This window comes from Mus caroli, chromosome 2, assembly GCF_900094665.2.
Source record: "Mus caroli chromosome 2, CAROLI_EIJ_v1.1, whole genome shotgun sequence".
NCBI lineage: Eukaryota > Metazoa > Chordata > Mammalia > Rodentia > Muridae > Mus > Mus caroli.
Window position 1 is genome coordinate 54,986,906 of NC_034571.1, and position 21,567 is coordinate 55,008,472.

Consider the following 21,567-nt stretch of genomic DNA (forward strand, 5'->3'; position numbering starts at 1 on the left):
GGGATAACATTGGAAATGTAATTGAGGAAAACATGTAATAAAAATATTAAAAATTTAAAAAAAAATGGAGTTGCTAAATTCTGACTGGGCCTAAAAGGCTTTATCAAAGACTGCATTTGAATGGGATCTCCTAAGAGCTTATCTGACCCAAGAGGTTAGGGACTGAGGGAAGAGAGGTATTCTAACTCATGAGTCACTGTTTACACAGCCCCTGCTGGGAAATGCAGTTAAGATGAACTGAGGCAGTGCAAGCCTTTAATCCCAGTACTTGAAAAGCAGAGGCAGAGGCAGGTGGATCTCTGAGTTCAAGGCCAGGATGGGCTATAGAGTGAATTCCAGGCTAGCCAGTGCTACACAGAGAAACCTTATTTTGAAAAACAAAACAAAATAATAATAATATTAAAAAGTATAATTAAATAGGAGCGTTCAGTGTGTGGAATGAAGACATGACAGAGATGGAGAGACTGCAGAGGAGGCGGCCATCTGATGCTGAAAGGCTGAGGTTTTATGGTAAGGTGGGGGGTTTATCTTGAGAGCCAGCAAATGTTAGTAAAGGATTAACATGATTGACCTTGGTTTAAAGGAATACTAACTGCACAGGCGGTGCAAATGATAGGCTGGAGTATGAAGAGAGTGTTTAGTTTAGAATAGTGGTGTAGGCCTGTTATCCAGTCACTGGGAGACTGAGGGAGAGTCCCACAAGTCTAAAGCCGGCATGGGTTACACAGCAAGACTCTATATCAAAATAATAACTAATAACAAATACAGTGAAATAAATAATTCACAAAAGACTGTAGAAGGTAGTGACATTGGAGGCTCCAATAATCTGGGGCAAATTTTCAGTGTGACTAAAGGATAACAGAATTAAGGTGAAGAACGAGTGGGGGAAGGGTAGAGGGATTGCTAGCTTAGGGAATTGGGTCAATGCTGGAGTGCCTAACTACAGTCCAGGTTGTATAGAAAAATGCCAGTCGTAAGATGGTTGGCAATCAGAGTTGTGTTCGACAGGCTTTTATTTTTAACAGTAGCTTCCAAAGTCAAGTATAAAACTTCTTCAAAATATATATACCCAGTCGGGCGTGATGGCGCACGCCTTTAATCCCAGCACTCGGGAGGCAGAGGCAGGCGGATTTCTAAGTTCGAGGCCAGCCTGGTCTACAAAGTGAGTTCCAGGACAGCCAGGACTATACAGAGAAACCCTGTCTCAAAAAAAAAAAAAAAAAAAAAAAAAAAAAAAAAAAGAAAAGAAAAAAGAAAAAAAAAAAAAAAAAAAAAAAAAAGAAAAGAAAAAAGAAAAAATATATATATACCCAACCTTGAACAAAGACTCCCTAGTTGGCCAGACTCCTCTTCTTCTCTTCTTCTCTGCTCTCACCTTGCCTCCCCCACTTGACTTCCTCTCTAAAAGTGTTTGTGGGAACTAACTGCCATAAGCAGAAACTCATTTCAACATTCATGAGGGAAAGAAAGCTTTAAAAAGGCAGAGTGGAGGGCAATCCGACTAGACATTGAATTATTGTGAAGCATTTATAAGTTAGCTGTTGCTAAGTGACAAGGATGCAAAGCCAACTCAAGTAACGACATGTATGTAACACAGATAAAAGGTGTGTCTCACAGCAGACACAGGTGTGACAACGTGTATGTAACACAGATAAAAGGTGTGTCTCACAGCAGACACAGGCAGACTTTAACTAGTGTTTAACTCACTGAGTTTCCATACTGAAAAAGATAAACTTCACTCTTTTCAAGAATTATTTTCAAAGAGATCAGATGGTTCCATATAAAATGTGAATCTTGTAGTGTAGAACTATAGGGGAATCCCTTAGAGGCAGGGAAAACCTTCCTAGCCATGTTGAAATCATATCCAGTACAGTGAAAACTGCTGAATTTCATCACATGAAATTAATTTTATGGAAAAGGGGGGACCCCTCAAGAGCAAAGTAAATCCATAAATGATGGGCTGGGAAATGTGCTTTCCCACATACACACACACAGCTCATAACCTGACATAAAATGAGGAGTTTTAGNCAGAGAGGAAAAGAACTGGGCAGCAAAATGCAGGAGATAGAAACAGATTTTACATGAAAAAAAATGCAAATGTTTCTTAAGTGAAAACACTCACAACCTTTGTACAATGAGAAATGCAAATTAAATCACTCAGATACTAGTTCTCATCCATTAGCTTGCCAAAAAGAAAAAAAAAAATTCTAAGTTTTACAGTACAGTCTCCTAGAAAGGCTCATGTGAGAAATGGGGTGGCCCATACCCCATTTTTACATTTTAGTTTATTTGAGTACAAAATGGAGAAGAAAATCCCAACATGGTAAATTTCACAGCTTCTAACAAAGTTATACAAGTATGAACTTTCAGAATAGCAAATCTCACTTTCAAAAATCCAACTGAAAATGGTGAAAATGGGTGAGAATGGGTGAGATACAGGTTCAGCTCTCAGAAAAGACTCAGAACTAAAGCAAGTGTCTGCTGTAGGACAGTGGACAGAAAACCCACGACGCGGCTACCCAGCAGAGTGCCAGGCCCATCTTCAGGAATGACACAATGCGACAAGGAGTACTTAACAGTAAACTGGGGAGAACACTGCACCAAAAAGCAGGTAAGGGGAGAAAGGTGTATGCGCTCCATCTCTGTATCTTACCCACGCTGCTGTCCAGTGAGTGATACAGGAAAACGGCAAACACAAGTTTACCCAGGAAGAGGCGGGGCAGGGCGGCAAAGGAAGGAGCGAGTTTGTGAGTTTCTCGTAAAATCTATTCAGTACACAGGGTTGGAGAACTTTGTAAACTCAAACTAGAATTGAGTATCTAAAAGACACTCCATGGAATGATGAGCTTGTATTTTGATGGCAAAACTGCATAGGAAAGAATCAGCCATGTCTTTTCCAAAGGCTCTGAGCGCTTGGGGTGTGGCTCAGTGTGGAACACATGCTTAACACCTGTGCGCCTGCACTCAGCCCCGAGCGAGCAGGCACCAAGTGAGCACAGGCGAATCCTACTCTGTAATCATACAACCCTGCAGAACCCTAAGAAAAAGAATCTCAGAGTAACAGTGAATTGTTATTGTTATCAGTAACAATGTCTTTGAGCTATTGCCCATGGGGTCTTCACGCATAGTCTGGGAATGAACAAATAAATAAGCCGGTGTTTGGAGGAAATTAACCTTTGATTGTGGGCCAGATGAGAATCGCGAAAAACTGCTCTGCTTTAAAATGAACTCATTCTGTAGTTTATATTTAAAACGGCCTATTTCTTAGCATGTGCCCACTGTAAATATCAAGAGGTGAGGACTAGTGTGACTTCACCCGCACACAAGCATGGTACTCAGGCTACAGCAGCTAAGCACCTTCTGCCGGAGAATTGCCAGAAGCAAGAGCTGGTTCCAAGTTTGGGGCAGGAATACTTAGGATGGATTTAGAATACCCTGCCATACTACTAAGTACGGAAACCATTAACAATTGTGGATGCCTTGTCAAGAGGACTTGGGAGTCAGTTCAAGGAGAGCAATATGAACATCTTCCATTGGCCACGGGAGACAATGTACATCGTTAAAAGCCACAGTCATGGGCCAAATCATAGCAAGCATTTTTTTTTTCTTTCTTTTTTTTTTTTTGTTAAAGATTTATTTATTTATTACATGTAAGTACACTGTAGCTGTCTTCAGACACACCAGAAGAGGGAGTCAGATCTCGTTACAGATGGTTGTGAGCCACCATGTGGTTGCTGGGATTTGAACTAAGGACCTTTGGAAGAGCAGTCGGGTGCTCTTACCTGCTGAGCCATCTCACCAGCCCGCATTTTTTTTTTCAAACTCACATTTTTAGCTAGGGAAAGGTCTGTATTAGTTACCTTTCTTACACTGATCAAATTCCTGACAGAGTCAGATTCAGGGAGGAGGGGTGTACTTTGGCTCTCCGGGTTCATGGGATGTAGCCAATCACAGCAGGGAATTCGTGATGGAGGCCAGGCCAGGCTGCTGCCACTTCAGCAGAACAGGAAGCTAGAACAGCACAGGAAGTGGTGCCAGAATATAGAGCCCAGGGCCTGCCACCAATAATAGATCTACTTCTTTGAGGTCAGCCCAAACTCCTAAGGGTATAGACTAAAACACTGCTGCTAGCTGTAGATCCAGAGTTCCAATGGGAGCCCTTGGGGGGCCAGTTTTTGTTTTGTTTTTGAAGGTTTTCACTGTGTAGCCCTGGCCCTGTAGTCCTAGAATTACTCTGTACACCAGGCTGGAACTCACGGAGATCTGCCTGCCTCTGCCTCCCAAGGCATGCGTCACCACTGCCAGGCAATGGCAGACATATTTTATACCAAGTATAACTGGAACATCTCATTATTTGTTTCTTAGGGGTTTGCTGTTCTTTTATCCATCTGTTTGTTTTGTTTATGTGTATGGCTGTTTTGCCTACATGTATATCTGTGTACCTCTCGAGTGCCTGCTGTCAGAGGAGGCAAGAAAGGGGTGTCAGGTCCCCTGGGACTGCAGTTACAGACTGCTGGGAGCCATCACCGTGCTGGAGCTGGGGGAGAGTAGTCCCTTGCTGTTGTCCTTTTTACCATGATGGGGATGGAATGGATGGCGTTTACAGCTTCCTATGCATCATACGGAAGTGCTCCTCCACCAAAGAACCAGCTCCAACTCATTCTTTTAAGAACTGATAAACAGGGTGGAGCCACTGTCGCAGAGCCCAGGCAAGACCCTGCTCACCTGTTGCCCNCCCCCCCCCCCCATCGTGCACTAGCGGTCTCAAAAGATTCAAAGTCCAAGATGGCAACCCTCAAGGACCAGCTGATTGTGAATCTTCTTAAGGAAGCACAGGTCTCCCAGAACAAGATTACAGTTGTTGGGGTTGGTGCTGTTGGCATGGTTTGTGCCATCAGTATTTTAATGAAGGACTTGGCACATGAGCTAGCCCTTGTTGACGTCATGGAAGACAAGCTAAAGGGAAAGATGATGGATCTCTAGCATGGCAGCCTTTTCCTTAAGACACCAAAAATTGTCTCCAGCAAAGACTATTGTGTGAATGCAAACTCCAAGCTGGTCATCATCACAGCGGGGGCCATCAGCAAGAGGGAGAGAGCCGACTCAATCAGGTCCAGTGAAACGTGAACATCTTCAGTTCATCATTCCGAACAGTGTGAAGTACAGGCCACACTGCAAGCTGCTTATTGTTCAAATCCAGTGATATCTTGACCTACATGGCTTGGAAAACCACTGGCTTTCCCAAAAGCCGAGTTATTGGAAGTGGTTGCCATCTGGATTCAGCTCGGTTCCGTTACCTGATGGGAGAAAGGCTGGGGGTTCACCAGCTGAGCTGTCACGGCTGGGTCCTGGGAGAACATGGTGACTCCAGTGTGCCTGTGTGGAGTGGTGTGAATGTTGCCGGCGTCTCCCTGAAGTCTCTAAATCCAGAACTGGGAACTGATGCAGACAAGGAGCAGTGGAAGGAGGTTCACAAGCAGGTGGTGGGCAGTGCGTACAAGGTGATCAAGCTGAGAGGTTATACATCCTGGGCCATTGGCCTCTCTGTGGCAGACTTGGCCAAGAGCATAATGAAGAACCTAAGGTGAGTGCATACCATTTCCACCATGATTAAGGGTCTTTATGGGATCAATGATGATGTCTTCCTCAGTGTCCCATGTATCCTGGGACAAAATGGAATCTCGGATGTTGTGAAGGTGACACTGACTCCTGAAGAAGAGGCTGGCCTGAAGAAGAGTTCAGATAGCCTCTGGGGAATCCAGAAGGAGCTGCAGTTCTAAAGTCTTCCAAGGGTCCTAGCACTTCACTGTCCAGGCTGCAACAGCACTTCTAGGCAGACCACACCCTTCTCGTCTGAGCTGTGGTTAGTACAATGGTGTTGAGGTGGTGTGGGGAAACATCTCAGTGTCCACAGCTCTGCCCTGCTGCCAAGTGGTAGTTGTGTAGTGGTAACCTGGTTAGTGTGACAGTCCCACTGTCTCTGAGACACATTGCCAATTGTGCAAGCTTCCATTACCCTGTGAGCCTGCTGCATTGCTGCACTGCGCATCCTCACCAAACATGCCTAGGCCAACGAGTTCCCAGTTAGTCATAACCTGGTTCCAGTGTATACATCCATTATGCATATCTTTGCATAAATGTTCTATAGAATATTTTATGTATTGTATGTGTCTGTAGGGTACATTGCAATATTATATATTATAATGTATATTGAAGTGTAAGATCTGCATATGATGATGGAACCAACCACTCAAGTGTCATGCCAATGAAAACATCAAATACAGCTGGGCGTGGTGGCGCACGCCTTTAATCCCAGCACTTGGGAGGCAGAGGCAGGCGGATTTCTGAGTTCAAGGCCAGTCTGGTCTACAGAGTGAGTTCCAGGACAGCCAGGGCTGCACAGAGAAACCCTGTCTTGAAAAACCAAAAAAGAAAAAGAAAAAAAGAAAAGAAAAAGAAAAAAGAAAACACTAAATAAACCTTGAACAGTGAGAAAAGGAAAAAAGAAGAAGAAGAAGAACTGATAAAGAAAATAAGAGCCAGGCATGATGGGTCATGATTTTAATCTCAGATCAGGAGTCAGAGGCAGGTGGAACTCTGTGAATTTGAGGCTAGCCTGGTCTACAGATCACGTCCAGGACAGCAAGGGCTCTGTTACACATTAACATCGTGATGGGAGGCATGGCAGCATTCGGGGAAGTAGTGGAGAAGTAACTGAGAGCTACATGCTGATGCTCAGAAAGAGAGAGAATCTGGGCTTTTGAAAGTCCCCCCCCCCCATGACACACTTCTTCCAATAAGATCATACCTAATCTTTCTAATCCTTTCAAACAGTGTCACCCCCTGGTGACTATATTCAAAGAGAAGAGCCTATGGGGTCCATTCTTATTCAAAGCACCATAGCCACACAGGGAGGCACCTGTGTCTTCCCAGCTCTGTCACACTGGTAGGTTGGGGCTGTGAGGGGACTGGTCACACCATCGATGTGTTCATAAAGCAATTCTTGTAACTTCTGTTCTAGGTTTTGTTAAAAGTCTAGGACTTTTTCTCAGTTTCCACCCCTTTATTTTGGAGGGAGGTGAACAACCCTTTCACAGGGCTCAAGTATCTGCTATCTATACCTCTTATATCTATACAATTTATGACAGCAGCAAAATTATAGTTATGAAGTAGCACTAAAAGTAACTTTATTGTTGGGAGTCACCACAACACGAGAGACTGTATTAAAGAGCTGTAACATTAGGAAGGGTGAGAATCACCGGTCTAGACGTAAGCAAGGAAAGGGGAACTAGGTATGGTAGCATACACTTTTAATTCCACACTCATGCAGAGGCAGGGGGACATCTTAGGGTTCCAGACCAGTCAAGGCTATAAAATCCTGACTCAAAATGCTGTATGTGTGCGAGTAAAAAAAAAAAAAAGTGTGTGTAATACTATATACTATAATATAAAATATATGTAATACTATATATAATTATATATTGTAATATATAGTATATAATTTATAATATACACTATATAGTGTATAATTTAAAATATATAATATATAGTATTACATATATTTTATATTATATATAGTGACATATTACCTGTATATATAGATTAAATATACTATGTATTATATTATAATGATATAATATATAGTGACATATTATATATAGTGAATAAAATTTGAAATGTTACACTGAAATAACCAAAAATGAAAATATAATCTAATATTTGAAAGTTATGAACAATTCAGCAAGTTGTTGACATTGATAAAGAGTTTCAACACATCTTTTTATTGATGTAGTTTTCATTTTCTTTTGTTTGTTGTTCTTAAATTCTTTATCCTCCTGTCTTAACTGATTATTAAAGGAATGTACCACCACACTGGGACCCAACAACATATCTATTGTTTCACTTTCATCTTATTCACTTAATTAAACAAAAATAATAATGAGTTCTTGTGTCAGAACTACATCCACTCAAAACCTACACCAACAGACAGCTACTGTTAGGAATATAGAATAAGAGCGTGGTGAGCAAGGTGTAGCTCAGTGGTACAACACTTGTGTAGAACAAACGGCCCAATAACAGAGAACCAGAACCAAAATCCAGAAATCAAACAATAAGGATATTTTATTGAAAATTAACTAAAGCAGGCTGGAGAGATGGCTCAGAGGTTAAGAGCACTGACTGCTCTTCCAGAGGTCCTGAGTTCAGTTCCTAGCAACCCCATGGAGGCTCATAAATCTCTGTAATGGGATCCGATGCCCTCTTCTGGTGTGTCTGAAGACAGCTACAGGGTACTCATATACATGAAATAAAGAAATCTTGAAAGAAAGAAAGATTAACTAAAGCAGGTGTTCAGTGGTGGCGCATGCCTTTAATCCTAGTACTCAGGAGGCAGAAGCAGGCTGATCTCTGAGTTAAAGGCCAGCATGGACTATAGAGAGAGTTCCAAGATAGCCAGAGGAACACAGAGAAACCTTGTCTGGATAAACCAAAAAGAGAAAAAAGAAAAAGAAAAGAAAATCAGCTAAAGCATTCTGTGGCAGTTAACGGGCTATATGAATTTTATGATACTGCATATTTTATAATTTGTAGCTGTATTACAGCTCTTCTGTGTCTGGAAAATTTACAGTTTACATTTGTCTGCATTGTTTTTAAGGTCAGAAATCCCCAGTTTGTATCTGTGGGGAGAAAGGACAAACAACAGCCCCTAAGGAATACAGAGTCCATCCGACTAGCATTCACACGTCTGGTAAATGCGGTATGCGATCGCTGCTTGAATAGAGATAGTAAAAGGGAAGGAATGCACAAGAAAAGACATTTTTTTCTTTCTGGTAGAGATGACATAAGGAAAATGGCTGGGGTTTGTTACAGAATCTACCTCATTGCTACTAAACATTCTTTGGCTCCTAATCTGTACACACACACACACACAGAGGGGGGAGGGACATTGTGGCCAAACAAGACTAGAAGTTAGAACCATAGAAGTTCCTCAAATCATCTAAACAAGGGACAAAGGGAGCTTGGAACCGGATGGCAGTTGCTATGATCTTGGGGTTTATGCATCCCAAATTAATATGTTGAAATTCTAACTCCCAAAATAATGATATTAGGAAATAGAGCCTTTGGAAGGCTTGGGAGCCTCTGTGATTAAGTCGGGAGGGCAAAGTGTTCATTAATAGTAGTTGAACGTCTTTATAAAATAGACCCGAAGGAGCTCATCTGCCCTTCCACATGACCAAAGAATGAGAAGGCATTATTTCTGAACCAGAGGACAGGCCCTCACAAGACAACAAATTTGGTTGGATGCCTTTGATCTTGTACTTCCCACCGTTCAGAACTGTAAAAGAGACCTGCACAGCGTATATGAGCCACATGGCTTATAGTGTTTTGTTGCAATAGATCAGTGACTAAGACGGTGTTGACGGTGGTATTGGCAAGTGGTCAGATTCTGAAATTTTCTTGAAAGTCGAGTTAAAAGATCTGTTGGTGGATTGCCTAGATAATATGAAAGGAAGGAAAGAGTGAATGGTGGCTCGATAGATTTTTGTCTCCAGGAAACAGAGGACTGACGATTTATTTACATAGGCAGACTGCAAAAACAGACAGGCTTAGATAGTGAAGTCGGGGTCTGGTATAGATCAGTGGATTGCAGAGATATGAGTAAGCAAAGCAAACATGATGATATTAAGCATAAATAATGCTAATATATACAAATTGGACTTCAGGAAAAAGATTCAGGGTGGAAGAGAAATTTAGGAGATCTTTGCTTTTAGCATTTAAAGGCATAAAATAGTTGCAATCACCAAAAAGTACGGATGGGCAGACCTCTTTGGTGTTCCAATATTTAGAAGTTGTGGCAAACTGAAAAAGGAAATTGAGAAAGAGTGGCCAGTAAGGTCAATGCAAAGTCTAGAATACTATTCTAGAAATTAACTGTAAAATATGAAGGCTGTAGATGTAGCTCGGTTTGTCAGTGCCTGCCTAGCATGCAAGGTGCCCGCCTTTGACCCCAGCGGCACATAAACGGGGGGGGGGTCTCCTAACTTAGGAGGTGCAAACCAGAGGACTGAAGCTAAGGGCTATGAAGAAGAGAGGGAGCCCTGGGTGTATGACGGTATGAGTGGGTGTGCATTAACATGGGAATAGCCAGGTCAAAGACCACAGCCTCAAACCCAGGGCACACTAACAAAGCCCCGGCATGCGGAGGTGAGACTCAGAGACATGGCAAAGCCTTGCTCTGGTCATTTATGTGGATGTTGACAGTGTGTGTGGAAAATGTCCACCATAGTCTATGGCCCCTGGATCATTATGGCCCAAAGACTGCTCCTGTCCAGAGGCTGCTCCTACACAGAGTGGCAAAGCCTGTCTCCATGTTCAGTGTATATAATAACTCTGCCTTGTTGTTTATTTGTACGTATTAAATCCCCCTCCTTGTTCAGCTCTAAGTAACAGTCCTGCCTGCTGTTCAATTCTATATGGCAACCACACTGAGCTGTCTGGGTGCAGTAGCTTCCCTAGCAGAGAGCCCAGTCTACCTAATCCCAACATTTTACGTACATCTCTCTGTGTACATATTTGCCTTTTCTTTACTCCCTTGCTGTCCGAATCAGGTCCCTGGAGCCCTGAGGGAACCCTCGCAAGCACATCCTTGCCTACAGGTTGAGCTCAGTGAGGAATGAGAGGAGAGAGATGGAGAGAGAGGCCAAGACCATCGAGGATATTTACTGTGCGTTATTTCCACTGGCAATCTGGGTAAAATGACTAAAATTGGCAGATAAATTTGGCAACGTAGTTGGCACAGCAATTTTATAAAGTTATCAAAAAGACAAGAAAACAAAACCTCTCTAAGTCCAGCATAGCCTAGTGATACACACTTACAGTTCTATTAGTAGCTACTTGTGAGACTGCTGTGGGAGTATCAGTTGAGACAAGGAACTCAAGACTAGTCTGATAACCGTACAGAGACCCTGTCTCAAAAAAGACAAAGGGGAAAAAAAAATCTTTCAGTTATGAAGTCTGTCTTTCTGTTGTTGTCTCTGTTGCTGTTGTTTCAAGACATGGTTTCTCTGTGTAGCCCTGGCTGTCCTGAAACTCACTCTGTAAAACAGGCTGGCCTCAAACGCAGAGATCCACCTGCCTGTCTCTGCCTCCCAAGTCCTGGGACTAAAGGTGTGCACCACTACTGCCTGACTATGAAGTATGTCTTAATGAAGTATTTTTCTATATGGGTTTAAAAGAATTTTTTCAGCCGGGCGTGGTGGCACATGCCTTTAATCCCAGCACTCGGGAGGCAGAGGCAGGAGAATTTCTGAGTTTGAGGCCAGCCTGGTCTACAAAGTGAGTTCCAGGACAGCCAGGGCTACACAGAGAAACCCTGACTCAAAAAAAAAAAAAAAAAGAATTTTTTCCTGAACTATGGAGAATGTTTACGTTCTTTTCATTCACAAAATCTGAGCAAAAAGCAAACAAACAAACCCCCCTCTATTTTGTTTATGTATGGAGGTAGGTTCTTAATATGTAAACCAGGTTAACCTTGAAATCAGGGTCCTCCCACCTTAGCTTCCTAAATGATAGGATCTCGGGAACATTACCTAGGCTTGCCCAAAATCATCTTAAAATATTTTATATGTTTAAATTGTTTTAAATTAAAAATAGGTTACAAATGATGTTATGATTTCATGAAAACAGCATAGAACAACTAAACCAACTAATTAATATATCACTTCAAATCCTTATCGTTTTTGGTAGTGAAAACACTTCAATTTACAGTAAGCCATTTGAAATGCACAGTGCATTATTGTTTAATATACTGTGGCACTGCTCAACACCTCAAAGGAAACCCCCCTGCACATTTCTCCTGTCTGATTGAGGTGCACTACCTTGGACCTATCTCCCTTCCCCCTTAGCCTCTGATCACCAGCAGTCTACTCTCTGCTTTTGGTCACTTGTTTAAGATTCTGCATATGTGGTGATAATATGGCATTCTTTCTCTGTGCCTGGCTAATTCCACTTAACATAAAGTTCTCCAACTCATCTATATTGTCTTAACACAATTTCTTTCTTTTTTATGGTAGAATATGTCACTGTGTGTGTATGTGTACACATTTCTTTATTCATTAACATGCTAGTTGATACTTAGCTTGATTCCATAATTGGATTACTATTAGCAATGATGAATTGGACATGAATTCACAATGGATTTGATACTCTTGTTTCTTATTTCAAATCTTTTAGGGGGATATATAAAGTGGGACTAGCTGGATTTTCTTTAGGAAACCCCCAGTCTTGTAAAATGGCTATACAAACTTACATTCCCACCAGCAGTGCTAAGTACTTTGGTGAGAATAGGAAAAACACATCAGTATATAGATGCTAGCTGGCTTTCTTTGCCTCACATGCCCATGTGGTCATAAGGAAGGAAAGGGAATTATTCAGAGGAAAACCAAAAATCCCCAGTAACAACATGGTACAGAGTCCCTCCTTCTTACAGGCAATTCAGGGGACATTAGAATCGTCTGTTATCCAACAAGAAGGTCACAAAAAGAGATACTAATATAATTAAGGGGAATGGTTTTGTAGGCAGGGCAGCGAGGAAGACTCTGAGGAAAACTACCTCACGGGGTGGAGTACTGATGGCTTTACCATCCCAGGAAAATAAAACAGAGCACAGACCAATTTATCTCCAAGATGGAGTAGTTTGCTTCTTATAAGAAGTCATCAAAATAAGCCAGAAGGATGATAGACAGATGAAAAAAAGCCACTGCTCCCAACAGCTGCCAGTGGGAGAAAATAATGTCCACGATTATCCCCCAGGAATGCTAGGAATTGTCAATCCAGTTCTCTGGACAAGATCAGGAAGGGGTCTTTCACGAATAGTCAGGGAAGTGATTCTAACCAATCTGTTACCGTAATTATCGTAGGGGAGGACCAACACTGGATTTTAGCTCAGTCCAAACGAGGTGTAGCTACTTAGGAGAGAAGAGGTAAACAGGCTCACTCAGACCTTCACCTGGTGGACTGAGGAGTTCTGTAAGAGAACTGCAGGGCACAGGGAGTCCCTAAGGCAGTTAGTTACCTCGAGAGTGGTAAGCAATCTTCCCTCCCAGCAAAAACAACTTGATGTCTCTGTTGGAACTGCTATCACTTATCAACCTCTTGCAGCATACAAAACGCAACCATCTAGGAAGGCTGAGAAGGCTAATCTTACCCTCAAAAAGACCTTGTCAGTAAACTTCTAGTCCCAGCTAAAATTGCTACCCACGGCCCTTCCCAGAATAAGAATAGCTCCTAAAGATACCTTACAATTTAGCTTTTTTGATATGCTATGTAGGGCCCTTCCTGACTAAATGTTTACTTTTTGACTCAGAGAACTAAGAAATTGCAGTTATGGAGACAATCTAGGATAGATGCAATGAGCTATAATAAAATACGGAAAGGTCACAGGTGGGCATATTGGCACACAGCTACAATCCCTACACTTAGGTGTCTGAAACAGGAAGACAGTACCCAGGTCATTCCAGGGTTCCATAGGAAGACCTTGACTCATTAGGAAGGAAGAATGGAAGGAAGGAAGAAGAGAGGGAAGGAGGGAGAAGGGAATGGGGAATGGGAAAGAAAAGGGGAAGGGAATGGAAGGGAAAGGAGATTTAAAAAAAAAAGTCTTAACAGCTACTGAGACACCACCCCCACCCCAAGGAACTTATTATCATTTAAATGGTTCCAGAGAGATGAGTTACACCCTCTAATAACCCTAACGTAAAGAACCATACACACTCTGCTGTCAAGCTAAATGGAATACCTTTTGCATTCACTCTTCTAAAACAAATCCTACTGCTTTTGGGTTTTGGGGGGTACAGAAAACAACTTTGACCAAACCTACAACCTTACGGAAGGTCTAAGCCTTCTGTTCATGAGGAAACATAAAAGCAGGTATTTAGAATTTAGATCACCAGCTTCTAGCTGGAGGCCCTGGAATCATCACTGAGATGATTCGCCTGATTTTGCAAACCGCTGTGCACGCCCAGAGTGCTCTCACGGATTTCCCGGTTGCCTACTTAGCCTAGTCTACGTTCATGTTTTTCCTATCACAGTACCCCAATTCTCTCAAACACAAAGGAGTATGTCTATGTCCTCCTTGACCAAACCATACTTAAGGGCCAAAACATAACCAGTTTTTTGAGGCTGGATAAATAAACACCATCATTAACATGAAAGAAGACGATTGGCTGATACAGACTGAAACCCTCCCACCCCACCCCCTAGCCGCCATACCACAAACAGCGTTCGGGTTGGAAGCCTGCAGTATACACACTTGGGAGAGGTGATGCTACGGAAACACCCTATAAGGGACTGTGGTTTTTGTTTGTTTTTTTTTTTTTTTCCAGACAGGGTTTCTCTGTGCTGTCCTGGCTCTCCTGGAATTCACTCTGCAGACCAGGCTGGCCTCAAACTCAGATCTGCCTGTGTCCGCATCCCGAGTGCTGCGACTAAAGGTGTGGACCATCAATGTCCAGCGTGAGGGCTGTGGCTTTTTTGAGGCATGCTTTTTTGAGGCATGCTTTCTTGTAGCACACTAGCCCACTCCCATTTCTCAGGAGTTTGTTCCTTTCTCAATACACCGTCTCTAATTCTCCTTCTAGTCATGTGTCTCTGGTAAAATTCTTTGTCCTTTAGACACAAGAGTCTGGCAACTCCAATGGGTACCCTGGGACTCAAATCCACACCTGTAACAAAACCAGCAACCACACCTGGGAATCTAGCCATCTGTGCTAGGAACCCTTGCAAACCATAACAGAGGTTGTCTTAGACAGTATTAAACACATTTTCTCGTACTAATGCTATAGTAACCCTTACACCAACAAAGGGCACAGGGGTTCCTTTTATTCCTAACTCAAATACTTTCTCAGATACTAATTTTGGAGCTGACTTCAGTATGGCTAGAGACCCATTAATGTAAACGAGCTGTTTTAACACAGACAACCCCAGGAGACGCTCATCCTTCTCATATACCCAGGGCCAAGGCCTTATTTACTGCCTTTACCAGTCCTCAGGAACCACATGCTTATTGGATGTTACACATTTCTTCCCTTCACAGAACCCCATGTATTTGTGACAGAGCTTCCTATTAAATTATTCTGTATCAAAACAAACTACTAGACTTACCCAGAAAGGCATCCAACAGGCGGCTCACCTGGACTCAAAACACAGCCCCTCACCCACGGCACACTCTCTCTGCAGCCTGTTCGTGGGCTCCATGACTCAGTCCTTTCTTATCCTCTCTCAAAGGTCCACCTTCCCTCCAAAGGGAACTTAGTTCTAGAGCACGGTTTTCTTTGTGCCTAATGACCTTGACGTTTCTTAATTCCAGGCAGGGAAGGGTTGAGGTACATAAAGTGTAGATGGGAATCAAGTGGCCCTCTCAAATGAGACTATAATTATGTATAAGCCCTCATTCCCATTACCACTCTCCCATCTTCTTGCAGTAATCACAGAGTTGAAATGCACTGTGGCACCGAGTGGAGCAGTTGGAGGAAGAGCATACAGTGCTAACTGTTGTAAACAGTCTTCATGCCCGTGGCATAATTATTTGAGACTTCAGGTAGTAACTTCAATTCACTAAGGATCATTAGATTGATTCATTGGTTCACACTGACTTTGGACAACCACTTTGCCCCAGATTATTTGCTAATTTAGAGAGGCAGATTATGCATCCTTCCTGGTGTATGCACACATTAACATTACAAATAAGACACAGGAAGAGGTAAAAAAAAAAAAAAAAAAAAAGCTACACAATGAAGTTTAATTGCTCCATTAGATTAAAAAAAAGCCAATGGGGTTCTATTTGAGCCACTCTTAAATCAGCTTTGTCCTTCCCCTTGGTAAGGACTGTTCCACCCCTCACACTGCATCCTTTCATTTTTAACCTCTGTAATAGGCATGCCTTCTACACTCCAGAAGCCCCTTGCTAAAATGATGGTCCTACAAGCTTTCCAGCTCTTCCCACTGAGAGACACCCACAGTGCCTCTGGCTTCTCTAACTTCCCGCCCCTGGGATTTGCACTTCCAAGGAAGGAAACCGTTCAGAACTCCTCCCCTACCTTTCTTCATTGCTAAGACTGCTGCTGCCCATGGCTGAGCCATCTTGTAAAGTCCCTTTATTCTGGTCTGTCAATGACAATTACAAAAACTGAAGTAATGTGGTTCCTAAAACTAAAACAACTTGTTCTCTGGATTCTTATCTTTCCTGGGCTATCAACTCCCAGGAATGGCATGCAGGCCAGGAGAGAGGTCTATAATCACCCAAGGATCTTTAACCTAACATGCCCTGCTTACCCCTAGCAATGGCCAACCTTAGGCCCCCCAAAAGAAACTTTTTCAACTGCTTCTTACTCACCACTTTCTCCCCTGTAAGTACCCCAGCCAGTAAGCAAACAGTGGGCTCCATTTCGGCAGGGTTTTCTTTCTCCCCAATAAAAGCCTCCACTGTTAAGTCCTCATTTCCTTGTCTTTCTTTCCCGCTTGCTGACACTATACCTATAAGGTCAGGTATGTGCACAAGATGTGCTCCCCAAACATGGCGGAAGCTCCTTGTCCTGAGAATGCCTGTGATCACCACTTGAGCATACACCGTTCCTAGTAATAAAAGCCTTCTCTCAGTTCTTTGTGTAACTTTCAATGGTAGAAACAATCCTGAAAGCTTCTTGGTGGGATGCCAAACCCGGCTGCCTAAATGGGTATCTGGAAGGAAGTTCTCCCTTTCTTCTACAGCTCTCCTCTGGGACATAGGACATATCCCTCTACACTGAGGGACCTGCATGAATTTTCTTGTTGAGTCCTACAGACCTGAGAGTGCTCAAAGCGCTATACATCATGAAATATAGATGCTAGACACAGAGAGAGTTCTTTTCCTTCCTGTTGTGATTATAAAAAGATGAAGGGCATAAGAATATGTTCTATGGGAGTGTGGTGAGGTGTGAGGGGAAGGGAGTGCCTTGGCGGGTGCCAAGGCATCTCTTCCCCCTGAAGGACCAGCCACACAATGATATAGTATAGAATAGAGTTTATTTAGAGCATAAGGAGGGGAGTTAAGAGGGTAGTAGAGGCAGAGAAAGGCAGAGATAGACAGACAGACAGACAGACAGACAGAGAAGAGGAGAAGAGAGGAGAGGAGAGGAGAGGAGAGGAGAGGAGGGGAGGGGAGAAGGGGAGAGGGGAGAGGGGAGCAGTAGAGGTGGGCCAAGACCACATGGAGAGAGGGGGGAAGAGAATGGGGAAAGAGGGGAAGCAAGAGGGGGTAGTAAGAGTCTAAGAGTAAGAGAGAGTAAGAGGGGAAGGAGGGGGCAAACAGCTCCTTTTTTAGTGGGTCAGGCCTACCTGGCTGTTGCCAGGTAACTGTAGAAGTGGAGTCAAGACAGTATACCAACACTTCCATCCTTCCTTCCTTCCTTCCTTCCTTCCTTCCTTCCTTCCTTCCTTCCTCCCTTCTTTCCTAGACAGGGTTTCTTTGGTTGTCCTAGAACTCACTCTGTACATCAGGCTGTCCTTGAACTCAGAGATCTGCCTGCCTTAGCCAGGTAGAGACTTCTCTTCTCTGATAACAGAAAAGAATTTTAAAAATTGAATTCTTAAATAGGTTCTTGAACTGATACAAATTAACTGGCCCCAACTTGTAATAACCAAATAAGATAACCCAAATTTTATCCTGGGTCCCATTAAAACTATACATACAAACTATAGGTAGAATGGTAGTATCTACCCTCAGATCTAAAAAGAAAAATTATTTAAGTAGCTTCTTAGCACTCTGCTAATGGGGAACCCAAGGTTACCCTGGGGTCCCCCTACTAGGTAATGATATAATTTGGCCCAAATAGGCTTGAACGTTTTCTGTTAATGGCTCTTTAAAAACAAAAACAAAAACAACTTCCTGATGTTCATGCTTGTCCTTCCTCAACTCTAAAGGCTGACTTCCCATCTGGACACTTCTTAGACCAAATACCCTTCCCTGATAGCAGCAACCCTGAAAAGCCTCCTACACAGACCCTTCTTCTTGGCCCAGGAAATTTTAAAGAATAATTTTATCCAGATATAATTAGAAAATCTGAGCATAAGGCTGAAGAGTTGTGATCTTCAGATGGCTTGCCAGTAAGACATTAGGTCAAGGCCAGAAGCAGTTCCAAGCGAGCCTGGGACCCCTCATGCAGTTTCCAAAGGCAAAGGAGGGGGCCCTCTTGTGGTTAAAAACGAGGGGAGGTCCAGGGATTCTCTGGAACCTACAGAAAGGGAATCAGGGACGCGTTTTCTATTTTGCCATGTTACAGATGAACAGTCCAGACTCCTCCTCCACAGTATGGCCTTAAGAATACTTAAGTTGGCCTTTCCAACTTGACAATTCCAGGGAATGGTTCTGACCAAACTCCATCTCTTGGTCAGTATTTAATATTTAATAAAGCTTGCTTTAAATTTGCACTCCTCCCAAGGAATACTTAAGTTTGACCCCCGACACCCCTATGGTCACCTCAGGTGATTTTCTGCCATCAAGTTTGGCCTGTCAGTTGGCAGATGGAGAAAAGAGGTCCCCAAAAGGCAGCATGAAACCACATGATTTTACAACTAGACTTGCTTGCTGGGAGGAGGGAGCCGGGTGTGAGGTTCCTATGTGCAAGCTTTCTTTGCTTTGAGAGAGAAACTAGTTTTATGGCAAAAATGCCACATGGATTCATAAACACAAGCTATGATTACAGCTTAACCCAGAAACTTTAATTACACCCCCTAGGCAGGGAAACTGTCCAAAAGACGGGGAAGCCTCCATCTAGGAAGGAGATACTTTCAGTGTCTCCTTGCTGCCCAAACCAGGGGAACCCAAACCCTAGACACCCTCTACCCATGTCCTCTACCCTAGTGAGGCACACCTGGGCCTAAAGGAAGACCTAGACTCCATTTTTCCTCCAAGATTTAAGACATTAGAAACCTAGGTACATTCTCAGAAAACCTCAGTAAGTATATAGAAGTTTTCTAGGGACTAGCCCAATCCTTTAATTAGACACTAAAAGATATCATGGTAATTCTTTTTTTAAAATAATACCTTAAATTTTTTTCATTTACGTTTTTTACTGAGTGTGTGCTTATGTATGGGTGTGTCTCTCTGTGTGTTTATGCATATGTGTGTCAGAAGACAACTTGCAGAAATCTGTTCTCTTCTTCTACACTGTGGGCTACAGGAACTGAACGCAGGTCTTTAGGCTTGGTGGCAAGCACCTGAAGCTGCTGAGCCATCTTGCAGGCCCTCCTGCTAATTTTTAACTAAACCTTAACAGCCACAGAAAAAGACTGCAATATTATAGGCTGCCGAACTGTATGGGAAAGGAATGTAGAAGACAAATCAAGAAGATAAACTGACAGTGACAGAACACTGGTGGGCAGACAGTCCCCATGAGTGACCATGAATAGGATTAGAACTGTCCCCCAGGGCGATGGAAACAAAAGCGTCCCTTAGAAGGTTTAAAATGAATCCACAATAAACCGTTAAATTACTCTAAGCTTTCTCAAGTAATTCAGGAAGCAGAAGAATTGTCTGAAGCCTTCCTAGAAAGTAACAGGAAGTCGCAATAAACATACCAGCACAGATCATGAGTCAAGAGAGATACCAGAATTTTAAAAATAATTTTAATCCACTTATCTTTATTTGTGTACACATATTTATAGGTTCACAGGGCCATATGTGAATACACCAGAGGATAATTTCCAGGAGTTGGTTCTTTTCTTCCATCAAGTGGGTCCCAGGGATGGAACTGAAACCCAACCTTTCAGGTTATCTATCTGACCTCTGTGGCCCTTGTCTTAGTGAGGGTTTTACTGCTGTGAACAAACACCATGACCAAGGCAACTCATAAGGACAAGATTTACTTGGGGCTGGCTTACAGGTTCAGAAATTCAGTCCTTTATCATCAAGGACGTAGCATGGTCGTGTCCAGGCAGGAGGAGCTGAGAGTTCTACCTCTTCATCTGAAGGCCACTAGAAGATTTGCACTTATACAGTTAGGAGGAGGCTCTCAGTGCCCAGCTCTACAGTAACAGACACACTTCCTCCAACAAGGCCACATTTACTCCAACAAGGCCACACCTTCTAAGAGTGCCGCCACTCCCTGGGCCAACCACATTCAAACCATCGCTGTCCTACTCAGGGTTGAAATCTTATTTAGAAGGTTGGTTAATCTTGGTTGTTAACGACTACATCTACAATCAACTAAAACTCAACCAACCAACTAAGCACACATGTCAGGAATTTTCTTGATTGGCTCATTGAAGGTGAGAAGACTCACCGGAAGTCTGGGCCATAGCCCACATAAATGGGCCTGGTAGACACTTTTTGCATTTTTGCTTGCTATCATTCTGACTGGCAAGCTCATCTATCCTGCTGCTGGGGCATTCCTTTATGGTATTAGGACTCTGTCTAGAGTTTCTATTGCTGTGAATAGACACCATGATCACAACAACTCTTATAACAGAAAACATTTAACTAGGGCTAGTAAACACTTCAGAGGCCATTATTGTCATGGTGGGAAGCATAGTGGTATGCAGGCAGACATGATGTTGAAGAAGGGACTGAAAGTCCTATACCAGGATCAGTGGACTGCAGGGAGAGAGAGTCACTGGGCCTGGCTTGAGCATTTGAAACCTCAAAGCCCACCACCTCCCAGTGCAAGGCTACACCTCCTAATAGTGCCACTATCTATGAGCGTATGGGGTCATTATGATTCAAACCACCACAGACCCACTTCTTTAGGGTTCCAAAATAAACTGAAGATGAACTGAGATATAGTGAACAACTCCAGAATTCTGTTGGGAAACAGCAATTGTAACAATAGCAAGACCCACATCCTGTAAGCTGCTCTACTAAATTTATGTATATGTATATATTCATTATATCAGTTCTATTCTTCCTCACTAATATATCTAAAGAGCAACTTACCTTCTTGAGCCCTTAAGACAAAGTCCTCCAGCATAAAAATGACTTCTTTCTTATGTCACCACAAAAGAAAATACCTAGATACCCACACACTTCTCCATTGTTTGGTGATAGGAGATATAGTATACCCAAGAACATGGCTAAACTGTGCCAACAGTTTAGTTTTATTTATTCTCTATTTTCTTTAGATTTAAGGAATTCTAAATATTGATGATTGGCACAATTTAGCCACGTTTTTGCAGCAAAGGGCTGGCCAGTATGTCTCACAACTATAGCTGCACTTGCTCTGGTGCATCCAAAGGCAACTAAATTGACTGTGGGAAACAATTTAATTGTACAACTCTCACACAACATGGCAGAACTGCAAGAGCACATTTTCTGTCCAGCTTGCACCTGCCCCTGGAAGCAGAGCCTCTGTTCCGCCCTCCCCAACCCACTGACAACCAGAGGCAGCTTGTGCTACAAGACTTCTGGCAGGCACAGGATCACAGGCTTGCACTGGAGACCAGGAGCAGACCTTGGGCTCTGAATCTCCACCCACTCTGCCCACACCCAGAGGTAGTCTGTCCTCACAGGAGTTCTGACACAACCAGAATCACAGGCTC

At 42.9% G+C, this 21,567-nt stretch overlaps 1 protein-coding gene and 1 pseudogene across 7 annotated transcripts in view; one reads left to right on the forward strand and one right to left on the reverse strand.

Annotated features, from left to right (window-relative positions):
* The window catches only part of Baz2b (bromodomain adjacent to zinc finger domain 2B), a 269,374-nt gene that overhangs the window by 229,603 nt on the left and 18,204 nt on the right, over positions 1-21,567 (reverse strand). The gene's annotated exons all lie outside the window — the stretch shown is intronic.
* LOC110289313 lies at positions 4,748-5,780 on the forward strand (annotated as a pseudogene).